Source organism: Belonocnema kinseyi, chromosome 10 (assembly GCF_010883055.1).
Source record: "Belonocnema kinseyi isolate 2016_QV_RU_SX_M_011 chromosome 10, B_treatae_v1, whole genome shotgun sequence".
In the NCBI taxonomy this organism is placed as follows: Eukaryota; Metazoa; Arthropoda; class Insecta; order Hymenoptera; family Cynipidae; genus Belonocnema; species Belonocnema kinseyi.
The window spans coordinates 33,383,230-33,388,462 of NC_046666.1; the positions used below are offsets into that span (position 1 = coordinate 33,383,230).

The 5,233-nt window shown below is 21.7% G+C and overlaps 1 protein-coding gene across 1 annotated transcript in view; it reads left to right on the top strand.

The window, feature by feature from the left end:
- LOC117181071 (DNA repair and recombination protein RAD54B-like) overlaps nt 1-5,233 on the top strand; it is an 89,682-nt gene that overhangs the window by 61,235 nt on the left and 23,214 nt on the right. The window lies entirely within an intron of this gene.

Here is a 5,233-nt window from a genome sequence, read left to right on the forward strand (position 1 = left end):
CGCTGGAAGCGGGTGCAATTTTTCAGATTAGCACCCGCTCCCGACGAAATCCTGCGGTTGTCCTTATGACAAATTTTTAATTATATATATATATATATATATGTATATATATTTATTTATAATTTACCTTTTTGGTTGAAAATTAATCTTTTCAGTTAAAAATGCATCTTTTTGGGTAGAAAATGCAACTGCTTGATTGAAAAATCAACTGTAGAAAATATGAATTTTTTTAGAAGAAAATTAATCTTTTTTAGTTTAAAATTAATCTTTTTGTATCTTTCTTTTTGAAAATTTGTCTTTTTGGCTTCAAAAATCAACAATTTGATAGATTTTTTTTTTAATGAAAAATATTTCTTGGTTGAAAATTCGTATTTTTTTTGTAGAAAATTAAACTTTTTTGTTGAAAATTCATTTTTTTAAATTCAAAATTCTATAATTTTATGGAATTTTATTACTTTTTGAATGAGAAATATTTCTTAGTTGAAAATTCAACTCTTTTCTTCAAAAATCGTATTTTTTGATGCAATTCAACTTTTTGGATTTTAATTTTGTCTTTTTTGGTCGAAAATTAATGGTTTTAGTTGAAAATTCACCTTTTCGTATTTTTTTAACTTCGTTTGTTTGGCCTAATAATTTAACAATTTGATAGAATTTTGTGTTTTTTTTTTAATGAAAAATATGTCTTGGTCGAAAGTTCAACTCTTCTCTTCAAGATTCATATTTTTTGGTGCAATTCAACTTTTTGTATCGCAAATTTATCTTTTTTTGTAGAAAATTCATGTTTTTAGTTGAATTTTCTTTTTTTAGAAAGCCCAACTATTTCGTTTAAAATTTAATTGTTTTGTAGAAAATTCGTCTTTTTAGATTTAAAATTCAAAAATTTGGTTGAACATTTTTCTTTTTCGTTTGAAAAATCTTTCTTAGTTGAAAATTCAACTCTTTTGTTGAAAATTTGTATTTTTTTATGTAATTCCACTTTTTGGTTGAACATTATTACACTTTGTTGATAATGTCTTCTTTTGGTAGAAAATTAATCTTTTTAGTTGAGAATTCATCTTTTTGGATCTTTGTTTGTTGAAAATTCATCTTTATTGCTTCAAAAATCAACAATTTGATGGAGTTTTGTGTTTTTTTTAATGAAAAATATTTCTTGGTTGAAAATTCAACTCTTTTCTTCAAAATTCGTATTTTTTGTGCAATTCAACTTTTTTGATTGCAATTTTATCTTTTTTGTTAGAAAATTAATGGTTTTAGTTGAAAATTGGTCTTTTTTTGTAAAAAAAATTCAAGTATTTCGTTAAAATTTTAATTGTTTTGTGGAAAATTTGTCTTTTTAGAATTAATATTCAACAACTTGGTTGAACATTTTTCTTTTTTATTTCAAAACTATTTCTTTGTTGAAAACTCGTCTTCTTTTTTGTAACTGAATTGTTTGGTTGAAAATTCGTCTTTTTGGATTCAAAATTCAACAATTTGATGGATTTTATGTTTTTTTAATGAAAAATATTTCTTGGTTGAAAATTCAACATTTTTCTTCAAAATTTGTATTTTTTGTGCAATTCAACTTTTTGTATTGCAATTTTGTCTGTTTTTTTTTTGTAGAAAATTAATGTTTTTAGTTGCAAATTTTCCTTTTTTTTAGAAAACCCAAATATTTCGTTAAAAATTAAATTTTTCTGTAGAAAATTCGTCTTTTTAGATTTAAAATTTAAAGATTTGGTTGAACATTTTTCTTTTTTGTTTGAACAATCTTTCTTAGTTGAAAATTCAACTCTTTTGTTGAAAATTCGTATTTTTTGGTGCAATTTAACTTATTGGTTAAAAATTGGTATTTTTTTATAGAAAATTAATGTTTTTATTTGAAAATTTGCATTTTTTTGTAAAAATTTAACTATTTCGTTAAAAATTTAATTGTTTTGTAGAAAATTCATCTTTTTAGATTTAAAATTCAACAATGCGGTTGAACATTTTTCTTTTTTGTTTAAAAATTCTTTCTTTGTTGAAAACTCGTCTTCTTTTCTGTAATTTAAGTGTTTGATTGAAAATTCGGCTTTTTATATTCAAAATTCAACAATTTGATGGAATATTGTTCTTTTTTGAATAAAAAATATTTCTTGGTAATGAAAATTCAACTCTGCTGCTGAAAAAAATTTTTTTTTGGTGTAATTTAACCAAAAAGTGGATTTTTTTGTGAATTTTTTTTTATTTAAAAAAGAACAAAATTCTATCAAATTGTTGATTTTTAAATCCAAAAAGACCAATTTTCAACTGAAAACATTAATTGCCTAACAAAAAAGACCAAAAAAGTATTCAACTTTTTGCCTGAAAATTGGTGTCTTTTTTGGTAGAAAATTAATGTTTTTAGTTGAAAATTGGTCTTTTTGGATTTAAAAATCAACAATTTGATGGAACTTTGTTCTTTTTTGAGTTAAAAAAATTTTCTTGGTTGAAAATTCCACTTTTTTCTTCAAAATTCGAATTTTTTGGTGCAATTCAACTTTTTGGTTAAAAATTGGTATTTTTTATAGAAAATTAATGTTTTTATTTGAAAATTTGCATTTTTTGTAAAAAACTTAAATATTTCGTTAAAAATTTAATTGTTTTGTAGAAAATTCATCTTTTTAGATTTAAAATTCAACAATGCGGTTGAACATTTTTCTTTTTTGTTTAAAAATTCTTTCTTTGTTGAAAACTCGTCTTCTTTATGTAATTTAACTGTTTCTTTGAAAACTCTTATTTTTTGGTAGAAAATTAATCTCTTATTGTTGAAAATTCGTCTTTTTGGCTTAAAAATTCCTCAATTTGATGGAATTTTGTTCTTTTTTTTCATGAAAAATATTGTTTGGTTGAAAATTCAACTTTTTTCTTCAAAATTCGTATTTTTTATGCAATTCAACTTTTTGGATCGCAAATTTGTCTTTTTTATTAGAAAATTATGGGTTTTAGTTAAAAATTTGTCTTTTTTGTAAACAAACTCAAGTATTTCGTTAAAAATTTAATTGTTTTGTGGAAAGTTTATATTTTTAGAATTAAAATTCAACAAATTGATGGAATTGTATTCTTTTTTGATTGAAATATCTTTCATGGTTGAAAATTCAACTCTTTTATAGAAAATTTGTATTTTTTGGTGTAATTCAACTTTTTGGTTGAAAATTCAACTCTTCTTTAAAGTTCGTATTTCTTGGTGCAATTCAACTTTTTGGTTAAAAATTTTTTCTTTTTTGACAGATAATTAATATTTTTTTGTTGAAAATTTGTCTTTTTGGCTTCAAAAATCAACAATTTTATGGATTTTTTTTTTTGAACGAAAAATATTTCTTGGTTGAAAATTCGTATGTTTTGGTGCAATTCAACTTTTTGGTTGAAAATTGGTCTTTTTTGTTAGAAAATTAATGGTTTCAGTTGAAAATTTGTCTTTTTAGATTCGAAATTCAAAAATTTGATGGAATTTTCTGGTTTATTTTTAATAAAAAATATTTCTTGTTTGAAAATTTAACTCTTTTCTTCAAAATTCGTATTTTTTGGTACAATTCAAATTTTTGGATTACAAATTTCTCTTTTTTGTTAAAAAATTATGGGTTTTAGTTGAAAATTTGTCTTTTTAGATTCAAAATTCAACCATTTGATGGAATGTTCTGTTATTTTTTTAATACAGAATATTTCCTGGTTGAAAATTCAACTCTTTTCTTCAAAATTCGTATTTGCTGGTGCATTTCAACTTTTTGGTTAAAATTGGTATTTTTTGCTAGAAAATTAATGGTTTTATTTGAAAATTTGTCTTTTTAGATTCGAAATTCAACAATTTGATGGAATTTTTGGGTGTAATTTGTAATAAAAAATATTTCTTGGTTGAAAATTCAACTCTTTTCTTCAAAATTCGTATGTTTTGGTGCAATTCAACTTTTTGGTTGAAAATTGGTCTTTTTTGTTAGAAAATTAATGGTTTCAGTTGAAAATTTGTCTTTTTAGATTCGAAATTCAAAAATTTGATGGAATGTTCTGTTATTTTTTTTAATACAAAATATTTCCTGGTTGAAAATTCAACTCTTTTCTTCAAAATTCGTATTTGCTTGTGCAATTCAACTTTTTGGTTGAAAATTGGTCTTTTTTGCTAGAAAATTAATGGTTTTAGTTGAAAATTTGGATTTTTAGATTCGAAATTCAACAATATGATGGAATTTTCTGGTGTATTTTTAATAAAAAATATTTCTTGCTTGAAAATTTAACTCTTTTCTTCAAAATTCGTATTTTTTGGTACAATTCAACTTTTTGGATTGCAAATTTCTCTTTTTTGTTAGAAAATTATGGATTTTCGTTGAAAATTGGTCGTTTTTGTAGAAAACCCAACTATTTCGTTAAAAATGAAACTGTGTGGTTGAAATTCTTGTATTTTATTAATACATTTTGTTGAAAATATGTCTTTATTTATGTCTATATTTATGTCTATATTTCATGGTTGAAAATTGAACTCTTTTTTTCAAAATTCGTATTTTTTGATGCAATTAAACTTTTTAGATAAAAAATAATAAATAAATATTAAAATATATAAATAATAATATCTGTTATAATAATATAAATAATAATAATAATATAAATAAATAAAAATTCATTTTTTTTGGCTTCAAACTTCCACAATATAATGAAATTTTTTTCTTTTTAACTGAAAAGTCTTTCTTGATGGAAAATTCAACTTTCTGTTTCAAAATTAATATATTTTCTCGAAAATTGTTATTTTTTGGTTAAAAATTCATCTTTTTCTGTAGCAGATCGAACGATTTGGTTGAAAATGCAACTCTTTTCTTCAAAATTCTTATTTTTTGTTGCAATTCAACTTTTTGGATAAAAAATAATTAATAAATAAATAAATATTAAAATATATGAATAATAATAATAATAATAATAACTGTTATAATAGTATAAATAAAAATTCGTTTTTTTGGCTTCAAACTTCCACAATATGATGAAGTTTTTTCTTTTTAACTGAAAAATCTTTCTTAATGGAAAATTCAACTTTCTGTTTCAAAATTAATATATTTTCTTGAAAATTGTTATTTTTTGGTTAAAAATTCATCTTTTTCTGTAGCAGATCGAACTATTTGGTTGAAAATGCAACTCTTTTCTTCAAAATTCTTATTTTTTGTTGCAATTCAACTTTTTGGATAAAAAATAATAAATAAATAAATATTAAAATATATAAATAATAATAATAATAATAGTAATAACTGTTATAATA